Source organism: Oncorhynchus gorbuscha, linkage group LG13 (genome assembly GCF_021184085.1).
Source record: "Oncorhynchus gorbuscha isolate QuinsamMale2020 ecotype Even-year linkage group LG13, OgorEven_v1.0, whole genome shotgun sequence".
Taxonomy (NCBI): Eukaryota; Metazoa; Chordata; class Actinopteri; order Salmoniformes; family Salmonidae; genus Oncorhynchus; species Oncorhynchus gorbuscha.
In genome coordinates, this window is record NC_060185.1 from 68533533 (window position 1) to 68545249 (window position 11717).

General features: G+C 40.6%; 1 long non-coding RNA gene across 1 annotated transcript; it reads right to left on the minus strand.

Annotated features, from left to right (window-relative positions):
* Positions 1–7023: 7023 nt before the first annotated feature.
* On the minus strand, positions 7024–10952 carry LOC123992431. Its single transcript, XR_006831246.1, has 3 exons — positions 10647–10952; positions 8996–9104; positions 7024–7080 (listed from the first exon to the last, which is right to left on the minus strand). It is a non-coding gene; the product is annotated as an uncharacterized LOC123992431 (long non-coding RNA).
* Between the last annotated feature and the right edge of the window lie 765 nt (positions 10953–11717).

The following is an 11717-nucleotide window of genomic DNA, read 5'->3' on the forward strand; positions in this document are numbered from 1 at the left end:
GCTAGAGCCAATGCACATGTTGTAATCAACATTTTATCTTAATTTGAGCATTTCAAACTCTTTTTTGTGAGGCGCAGCCAGGAACTAGTTCTGTACGATGGCAAGTGGTGGGTCCGTAAACCAGAATTTAATCCTCCATCATCGTTTAAATCTCCAGTTTGGGAACGTTTTTGGCTTCCCAGTAGATCACAACGGCGATGGACAGAGAGTTGTGGATAAAACATTACCAGTATGTTACCATGCTCAACGAGAATAGTCTACCAGGTGCCAACACCTCAAATATGTTAACACATTTACGCCGACATCACGCCAGTATACCAGAGCACGACGTAAAGAAATATCAACACATCGTCTCCCCCTCTGCATTCAAGCATTCTTTGGTTTATAGCCGCGGATATGCGCCCATTGACAGCAGTTGAGAATGAGCCATGTTAGGAGCTTCCCTCTTGCACCCATTTCAGCAAACCGGTAGTATCCGCTCTAAATTAGCAAGCTAAATCTGAAGTTTTTAAATGACTTACAGCCCATCACATTATCCCAGAGGGTTACAGACACACCCCTTTTATGAGAGTCACAAGTACGTATCTGGCACTGAAGGAGGCAGTGTCATGGTGCGTCCATAACCAAGTGGGAACTTACCACATACGACTGGGAAAAATCTACTTGAACGACCCTCCAACTAGTAATTACTAGTAGGAAACCCGTCTATCATCTTGAATATCCACTTCTCCCACATAGTGACCCGTGACATCTACTACTAAGTAAATTACATCAATAACTGAATTTTCACCAATTAAAAGCCATCAACACATTTTTGTTGTTGAAAAATTGATCTGCTTTTGAACTCTATAATTTATTTACAAGCATGATAGCTGTACTATTAGTGTGTGGTTTCTCAACAAGTTCAAATCAAATTAATTAATCCAACTGGTATTTACGACCGGTAAATTCCCACCTCCTACATAGTTACAAACTCATCATCAGAGTGGAAACTAGAGAGAGCCAACATAACCATCCTGTCAACAGAAAATGCCAGGAACATTGTGAATGCTGGACATTGTAAAAGGCATTTCATTTTCCTGCTGTACCGAAACTGAATCGTGACCCCAACCGTGGGATTGGTGAACCGTTACACCCCTACTTATAAGGAACCAATGGCTTTGTCACTGTGGTGGTACTATATACTTTTGCACCTGTAGAGAAATGTACTCTCTGAGGTACAGTATGTACAATTATGTACCTACAGTATAACTAAAAGGACAAAGGAGGACTTTACAGGTTACCACCCCAGTGACAAGCATTCCCTTTAGGAACAAATCTAAACCTACAGACAAACTACAAACTTTTTGGGTAGTCCTTCTCACATGTTCTCTAGTTCTGTTCTTGACATAATACTTCACTGCACGCCTGTCCTGCTCTCCGAGGGCTGGTGGCGCTGCCTTGACGCATCCAAGACTGAGTAGCTCAAGAGTGGATGAAATTAATTATTTGCTCTTCCACTTTCTCCTCACTCCACTTCCTCTTCTTAGAACGTTGGGGACAAGTAAAGACAATAGTGAAAAATGATTTCTGAGGCATTTAGCAGCTACTGCGTCTGTTGCCGAACCATACTTTGCTGCATTTGAATTCTATATGCTTTGTTATGCGCTTTTGCTGTTTAAGTAAAGTAATATGTGATACTGCTGCATGCTGTTTACAAACAGGATACTGCACTCTTTTTACATGTTTTCTTTTTTTTAAAGTGTAGAAATCATAATGAAGTTACAATTTTTAATAATTTAATCTCTGAAAAAAGTTTCTTCATTCACAGTGTTTTCAATATAAAGCTATTAGCCACACTATTTTGGTTGATTTTGTGATCTCTACGTTTTAGCTTGTGGCTCACATGACCTTCCAGGAGTTTCTTCAGTCAAGTCTGTATCCCTCTCTTCCCGTATTTCTATTTGACTAAACTGTTGGCATGGTGCCCGTTCAACGTCTGAAAGGGAGTTCCCAATATTGTGGTGTAAATCCGTTTTGTCACAAGACACATGAATGAGGCCACTGTCGTCAGGGAAGTTTCCCCTTGTCGTGCTTGGTTAAAGACCATCATTTGTGACATAGCGACTTCAGCCAACTGTGACCACGTCTCTCTCCAGCATGCCTTGTAGATATGTTTGAAGTCCACCTCCACCTTCTAAGGCTTTTTCTTGAAAATTCCCAAACATACACGTGTAAATCCAGATTTTCTCTAAAATACAACGATATACACACAATACAACTAATGAATAATGTGTGTGTAGATTGTGTTCCATAGAGTGGACATGTTTAACTATACTGGTGGGAACCAGAAGTCCCCACACGAACAGTAAACTAACAAAAATGAGAAACTGGGGACATTTAGCCGGTCCCCACAAGGAAAAAGGCCATTTCTAGAATTAGAGTTAAAATGAGGGTTTAATGGTTAGGTTAAGTTAAAAGTGTTAGCGTTTGGGTTTAAGGAAAATAGGATTTGTGTGTCTGTGTGTGCTGGGTGTTACTGTGTATGTCATGTCACGGCCCCTATTGTTCCATGAGATGTTGTTTTATGAAAAATAATGTAAATGTAATTTTGCTGTTTGCTTGAGTAATTCGAGATGAAAGGGAGTTCAAATAAACAATGTGAGTGGTGGGGTGACAGAGCCACTATTTCACAGATCACAGATTATTGGATTCACACCTTTTTTTTATTACTATGAAGGAAATAGTAGTATTTAAGTATTTAAGTGCCTATTACGTAAAAAAAAAATATATATATATATATCTATTTTAGCTCAAAGCTTTGCAGAGAACGACATGAACAAAGATGGATCCAATTCTAGTTCACAAGAGAATGCCAAGACAGTGCCGGTTTCTTCTAGCCCCAAAGTTTGAGAAGAAGCTGTTTCGCTTGCAGTCGGATGCATTGCTTTCAGAACAGAATAAAACTGTGCCACTCCCACAGTTCTATGACTCTCTCAAAGAACAGACCTTTCCCAGACTGCAAACAGACTCCACGTTGCCTCGTACTTAAGAAAAAACCCTTAACTGTGGTATATACTGTATATTGGCCATATAACACACCTACTCGGGGCATATTGCTTAATTACAAACTGGGTGGTTCGAGCCCTGAATGCTGATTGGCTGACAGCAGTGGTATATCAGAACGTATACCACGAGCATGACAAAACATTTACTTTTACTGCTCTAATTATGTTGTAAACAGTTTATAATAGCAATAGGGCACCTCAGGGGTTTGTGATATATGGCTAATGTACCACGGCTAAGGGCTGTATCCAGGCACTCCGCGTTGCGTCGTGCGTAAGAACAGCCCTTAGCCATGGTAAATTGACCATATACCACACCTCCTCGGGCCTTATTTCTTAAATATACCACACCCCCTCTGCCCTTTTTGCTTAAAAATAGATAAGTATATAATTCTTTCCCAGCTAACAATGAGGAATCGGCCAAGAAGCGGCCCTCTTTCGGGAGACCGGAACTGATTGAATAGGCCCGGAACCGGGTGTCGGATTTGGCCCTGAATCAAAATGAATGACTGCCCAGAATCGGCCAAAGTACATCAGGCCGTTTCCATCTACAGGAATTCAGCTGAATTTGTTGTTGTATGATGTTCTATGTAGATAATAACATCATTGTTGATGATGTTCCCCCCCCAGGCTGCTTTAGTACCTGTTCTTGTTCACTCCGTTAGAACAGCTTGTGGGCAATAGTACGGGGAAACAGCACATACGTACATGTTCCTGAGAGTCTTATCTTTCAGTGATGGGGTCCTACTATTTTTAAGCATAAAGGATTCAAAAGATAGAGCCACATTTGTAGGAAGAGAAAAGAAACTGCTCTGCCTATTGCAACCGTATCTAGCGGTTACCGGAGGTTACTGAACCCGGTTCTATGAACATAGTGTGAATTCTCTCTCACAACCCCATTTTCAAATCAGGCAACTCCATATGTGGTCGCGACCCCTAATTTGGAAAACCCTGGGTTAAAGATCAGAGGACTTGGTTAGTGGTCATAGGTCAATACAACAGAGAAAAACCGATTAGCCTTAGGAAATGCAAAAAGAGCAGGGATCAGGGAGAGGTTTGTAAAAGAGTGTGTAGTGGGCTGTACCTGTGGCGGTTGTGTTGGGTTGTGTGTCTTCAGGCAAGGACCACTGGCGGTTGACGTGCTCAAACTTCCGGAGAACGCGATCAGGACAGATGACGCACAAGGTCATACATTATCACATTATCATAAGACCAGTATGGCTTTAAAATGTCACTTACACAACCTGTGTGCCCTGAAGTGGAATATGCAGTGGTGTGGCACTCAAGAATAATAATAAAGCGCAAAGCAATCAAAATCATACTGTGGTCTGACTACACATACGTATCGCAAGTGATTCAGACCTCAATGAAGCTTAATGAAGCTACTGATACCTGCCGCCAAGTCACCTAACATCTTCCTGGAGCCATAAACTACTGTCATGAATTAACATGGACTCTCAGTGGAGCCATTTTTATTTCTTAGGCGTAAACTGCCGACGCGTTCATGTCACGTGACACGCACAAGTCATGTAGACGTCACGTGTCAGTTTATTATTTAAGATCTTGCCACGAATACCTTCAGAACTTCTACAGGGTGCTTTCCCCATTTTTTTAAAACATATTTTTCATTGACAGAGTAATCTAATCAATGTAATATGTCGATTTAGCTCAAATAGGCCTAACACCTGTAGCCAGACACCATTACTGTATAGATATAGGCCTATTTCTAAAACCAATATGGGCACAAGGGCTTTGTTAGAGCTCCATTCAGAAATAAGAGGTATATTTACGTTTCCCTGTTTCACAGAAGCAATCACTGTCACCATGCACTCTTTAGGCTATATGCTATCAATTTCTGCGGAGAGATTGATGTCTTGTGGTTAAAAGCAGGGCTTGAATTGAGGGGGTATGTGAGGATATAACCCTTGTTATAGAGAAGTGCAGAAAGCTTAGGCTACCCCTTGTTGGCTTATGAACTGAGAGGAAAAAGCAATGGTCCAGATTGAACAATCTAGGCAAAAAACAATGATTAACTCTGCAATGCTTTCTGCATAGTCTACCAGCCTATCTGGCTCAGCCTCAACATGGGTTCATTGGAGCCTATAAAAACATACAATTTTTAAATATAAATCAAGTATCATTATCCCTAAAAAAAGTGTTAGGCTATGGCTATAGCAAAATACCCCAGAAATATGAGTGGTAGGTCTATCCATAGACCAAACAGTTTAACAGATAAACACATTTGAGGGGGGAATTGCATTAAATCAGTGCAGTTGCGTTCTTGCACATAACCTAAGTCAACAAAGACAAAACATCAATTAGACAACAATTACACTGCTCTACTTAGGAGACACTGTCAGCATTACAACATATTGCATGACAGGGTAGTGGATTACTCATCATCACTGCTCTTCCAAGATGGGTGGTAATTTAATCTAGTATCTGTTTTTTTTTTAAAGGTTCCTCTCCATGTGTCTCCGTGGCCAGTCTGAATCACCGTAACTATAAGTCAACTCTTCGCCAGCTACATCTCGAGTCATGAGGAGGCACAGGTGTGGCTCATCGTTGACGTACATGGCCTTCATTTGGAGGTTGTGTCTTTAGAGATGCACAGTAACGAGTCTCCCATGGGAGGACTCCTCTTCAGATGCATCAATGCTGCATAGAAACATCAAATTGAAATCATCCCACAGGTGAATTTATATTTTGCTGCGCAGGGTTTCTACTTCAGAGACGAGGGGCAGAAAAGTCCTGTTAAACGGGCTGCTAAAAACGGAGTGCAGATGCTCCGATGGCAAACCAGTTCGTCTGAAGACTAATATTCTTCTCATTGTTTAGGTTTGGGACAAGGTCAGATGAGGATCTGAGCCTGAGATAGGCCAACATATGGTGCCACCAATCGTTAAAACGACTGTCTCCATTTGGATGTCGCTGCTGTTCTAAGACCTCAAAAGACAGTGTTGTGTTTTTTCCACTCGTCAATCTTACTTACCACCATTTTCTACCTGTCTATTGAAAGTCTAAAAGAAACACCCTTGCAGAATCAATGTACAGACCAGCTCGGACTTTAGCTCTTCTGCTGTGTAAGCAGTTCTCCTCGGTGCTCCGCAGTAACATCTCCCTTGGATATGAATTCAGTGGCAAAAACTACTCGTCCTTAGCAGACATAAAATCTAAATATTAAGAGTTATTACATTGTGCTTGTCAATTGTTGCAGAGAATAATTACTGTAGGGAGCCCCTGGGCTGCTACCAAACTGTGATGTGGGTGTTGTAAAGTGCCTTGCTACAGGGCACAATGGCGGTTGGTAGCATACAGAGATATTGAAGCCCGGTGGGTTACCGGCTCCCATATCCCTGTGTACTACCTACCGCCGTTGGGCAAGGGACTTGACTGCTAAGTTCTCTCGGGGCGCTGCTCTTCCGCAGTTTTTAAACGCACTGAGAAATCACCCCAAATCAATCCAGACATAATGTGAAATGTGTATTGTAAAACTCTATCACTCCAGTTGTTTTGGCTACAATTAGTTTAGGTTAGTAGTTGCTATTTAAAACAGATCTGAACCTTTTTCCAGGCCCCTGGCTACCATCTGTTTATATGATCACCCCGTTCAAAATGCCAAGCTCTTTCAAAAACAATTGTTCTCAAAATGTGATCTCACACTGTCTCACACATATCACCAGCAATCCTTATAAAAATTAGGTTCAGGTGTGCAGCAGGGGGTTTGAGGAGGGGGATGCACTGCACTGGGAGGGGGATGCACATTTTTTTTAAAGAAAAAAAAAGTGCTTCATCAGAAGTGTCTGTACTTTTTCAGACAGAATTCTGCTCCTGCATATAAAGTTATAAACGTTGCCGAATTATGTTTTGCTGTGTTGTTTATGCTGTTTTTAAATGGTAGGGTAGCTAGAACGTGCTTTCTTTCTACTAAATGTCTTGGTAAGTCAGGATATTTAACAAACTTTAAAGTACCTTTTTAGGAAAGAGTGGTCTTCGTGCAGCAGCAGTTAGGGCTGTGACAGACAGTTCTGGTCGCCTAGTGATGGAAGTTGGAGAGAAGTAAAATGCAGTTCATGTCTCCAGAGAAGGTTTGGTGTCGGCGATTAAAAACAAGTGTAGCCTAACCTAACAGACAAACAAACATGCCATAATGGTTTCAAGGGGCAACATACCATCATATCTGAAAAGGGTCATCGATAACAGGCTATACCAGGAGCGAGAGTTGACAGGTCAAGTTAACATTTTAAGAACAGTGACCACTCAAAATCTGCCCCAAAGGCCTGAAAACTAGCCCAATTGGGTTTTTTCCCTGCAAAAGAGGAGTTGCCATATTTAAACAATAAACCATTTTCCCATAATGTTATCGAGCCAATTAAGAATGAATAATAGAGTAACTTGTAGCGACGTTAGAAGCTAAATGTTTTTCCTCAAAATAATTATTGCGAGCTATGACATGACGCAATAAAGGAATTTGAATATGTCTCAAGAGAAAAGATAATTCGCCATTATTAAACTTGCCAGATAATGTTCCATCAATAGATGTCCATTTAACTGGTTTTACTTCTATGATTAAGCAATAAGGCACAAGTGGGTATGGTAAATGGCCAATATACCACGGCTATGGGCTGTTCTTAAGCATGCCTGGATACAGTCGTTAGCCGTGATATATTGCCATATACCACAAAATCCGGGGTGCCTTATTGCTACTATAAACTGATTACCAACGTATATAGAACAGTAAAAAAGTATGTTTCTGTCATACCCTTGATATATCACGGCTTCAGTCAATCAGCAGATTTGAACCAGATTTATAATTGTAAATAAATCCCCTTGGTGCCTGTGCAATAACTATAGATAAATCCGACAGGAGAATTCTGGCAATTATGCTGTTATTATGTGCCAGATGTTTAGACTACAAACTGTTATAAATGGCCCATTTGCAAGATTGACTTGTCTTTTCAATAGGCATAGGCTACAGACGAAAATATGGGTTTATGATTGTAATTTAAACTTTGCCATGGTTTGCTTAGATAAAGGCAGGTAAGATTTCTCTCCATAGCCCCTGATAGGTCTACATCGCATTTCAGATTGTCTACAGTAGCCTTGACAAGATGTAGGCAATATGTAAACTGAACAATTTAGCAGCTTGCTTAGTTCAAATGTACAGACACATTTATTAAACATGAATAGCGAGGCAATTTCGAAATGTATCATTCTCCCAGTGACGATTTTAGAATGTCAATTTTGGTGGGGCAACAAAACTCAAAAAAAGTGGGATGCATGCCAGCAAAGCCACTACACAACACAACACTAAACAATAAAGTAATTGCACTATAATGGTGACAAACGGTGCCCAACAAACTTTTAGGGCCTACATAGAGCTATCCCAACAGCAGAGTCCCTACATCTTACCACTGCTTCACCTGGCTATCAGATGAGCCTTGTCTGGCAGCTAAACTGTTCATTCAACCTCATTTACTGCCTTTAAAAAACACAGCTGATATGGCTGACTTGTTTAAGAAAATGTGATTTCTACTGACAATTGAGATATACAAACTATAGAACAAGGGGACAACAAGCAGATAAGAGGCAATCTGTAATTAAGACATTAGTGAGCGAGTTAGGACGGACGTAGTCAATATAACTATTTGTTTAGCACTTTTGAAATGTACAGCAACAGATTTCAGAACATGGGCCGTTCTTACAGTGTTCTCCCTGTACACCAAGTCAGAACCATAGGATACATAACGGGGGCATATAAGCAGACAATGAAAGCTCTTACAAAATTTGATTATTACATTTCTCTAAAACAGGTTTTGAGCTACATGTGCACCACCAAGTCAGAACAGTAGGCAAAATTAAGAGGGGTAAATTTCTTAGCTACAGTATACATATCTCCCTGGCATATTAAATAATTTATGCAGCAGCATACGATACATTTTTAGACTGACCTTGTTGTGCTGTGCTCACTTCAGCAGGAAGGTGGAACGGCGGTCCTTCATGGGAAAATTTCATCATCATAGTCTGGCATTCTCTGGATTTATGGTGCTTTCAAGACAACTGGGTACTCGGGGAAAAAACGAGATTGAATCATGATGACGTCATTGATCTTCAGGTCGTGGGTCTAGAAAGAGGCCCGAGTTCCCAATTTACAATTCAAAACCTATTTCCCAGTCAGAGCTAGTCAGAGTTAACAGTTTTTTGAGCGCGGCACAAATCATGCTTCATTGACACCATAGCCAATGTTGCATGTTTATCATTTTAAACCTGGATAAGAGACACTTAATCCCATATTTGGGACCACACAGCCACTCCACTGAATAGCAGGCTAGGGTTTGCTTTGCAATGTTTGCAGTTAGCCACTGTCACTGATTCCTTCCAAACTACTCATAGTTGAATTTGCGATTTCCAACTTGTTGTGTAATGTTTATGTCCAATGGCCGATGAGCACTGATACGTATTATCTATAATTACTTTCCATTATTTAAAAAGGATTTGCCAGTAGATTGTCAACTTCATTCATGATGATGACTACTAGCTAAGATTTAGAATGTCCAATCAAAGCTACTGTATATATAATGTGATTTGGCGTCATTTTATTTGTGGCCTTCTTGGAGCCTTCTTGGATGGTCACTTCTAATGTAACTATGGCAGCACCCAAGAGTCTACCCTTAGACTTGCCGGTGACGTACTCTCCCCACGAGTGACAAAACACTGAGCTAATCAAGGCGCAACTAGAGAACAACTACTATTTTCTGCTGGCTGCCCCATCACCACAGAAAGCACTGAGCTAGGCTGAAAAACCTCCATTTTGGAGCTGCCTTACTCAAGAAAGCAAAACAGAGACCATGTTTGTATGCTGTTTTATTAACTCCATTTTTAAATTCTTTTTTACATTGTTTGCAAACTGATATGTGACACGTGTTTGTGCCAAAATAACATGCAGAACAGGTAAGCCCCCCAAAACATGTGGCGCGGAGCCCTGAATGACAGGTTGCCACTACCACTGCATTCTCCATATTTCATTGAGGACTTTTCCATAACCATGGGAGTGAGTTCAATAACTTACATTTCAAATTTCCAAATCGGGCAGCCCCCGAGACCCAAGAACTGTACATGCATAAAACACTTCGCTTGATACCTTAGAATGCAGTTTAAACCACCTCTGAGCGAATGTATGTAATGAGCTCTAGTGCGCCCAAAGTCGTTATTTCCATTATTTATTGATGTGCATCAGTTCTAAAGTAGTAATATGTTTTTCTAACGTATTAATTAGTTGGAAATAGGTGTCTCCAGAATAACAATCTAAATATTCTACCAAAGGTAAAAAGTTGTCATGGCGTGCGCGTGCTCTCCTATCCTCTCGCTTATATGACAATTGCAGTAGTGCTCTCTCAACACTTATTTACACTCACACACACACACACCCCTCCGAGCCTTGTCACCACTCACTCACTCAGCAACAGCCCAAATAGCTCGAAAACCAATACATTTACGTTTTCAAAGTAGCCCAACCACAAACATGGCAACACTGCTGTAAACTAATTTCATATTATCAGAATAAAAACACCCCCACCCACTCAGCGATGAAGAGGAGCCTACCCTGTGCTCGCAAGACTGCTCAGAAGATAACTCTATCCCGGCGACATTGGTCCCATGAATAGCCTAAACTAGGATATTCTGCATGCAACAGACCAAAGAGGCCAGCGCGAGGGAGAGAGTAGGGGCAGGCAGAACACATATGTCTTGGTAATCTGCATCACGCTATGTCTTAATTAAATGTCTTGCATGCCTCGCAAATTCACCAAAGTAGCCTAAAGTTAGCCTCTTCCTCTCTGGTTCTATTTAAATTACACAACTGTCCCCAGGCCTTTATAGCTATATAGTCTAAATTACGGAAAATAATGTTTTGTGCAACTGTACAGTGATTTTAATTATGGAGGGAGGGGGGGGGCATCGTTATACGGTTTGGGATTTGTCTTAATGTTAAGGATCGCAAACTTAATTTAAACGTTTAAACGTTCACACCCCTACTATGCACGCACACAAGTAGTGATATATTTAAGCAATAAAGAAAGAGGTGGTGTGGTATATGGCCAGGGCTGTTCTTAGCAAGACGCAATGCAGAGTGCCTGGATTACAGCCCTTAGCCGTGGTATATTGGCAATATACCACAAACTCCGAGGTGCTTTATTGCTATTATAAACGGGTTATCAACCTAATTAGAGCAACGAAAATAAATGTTTTGTCATAACCATGGTATACTGTCGGTTTATAATGTTGGTTAGTGAGATTTGATAACTTCAGCTAGGGAACTAGGGAAACGTTCCCACTGTTCAGTTCTCAGTTCTTAGTGCCAGTCTGCACGTTCAAACTAAAACAATGTAACTAATAATGGCATCTTTATGCTTTTGTTTTTAAAATAAATGATAAAAGTACTCTTTCAAAATGTCGATGTTTATTTAGTTATGGATTCATATCAAATTACAATGGGAATAAATATCACTGAAATACAGATATATCCTCCAATCTCTATATGTAATTATTGGTGCAGAGTCACGCCATATTTTTTCGATATACTCTAGGTCTACCATAGAAGACATGAGTCTCACTAGTGTTGAGTAATGTGCTGTTAAAAGTGGAGTAGGTATTATTTATTAAAAGAGCATATTG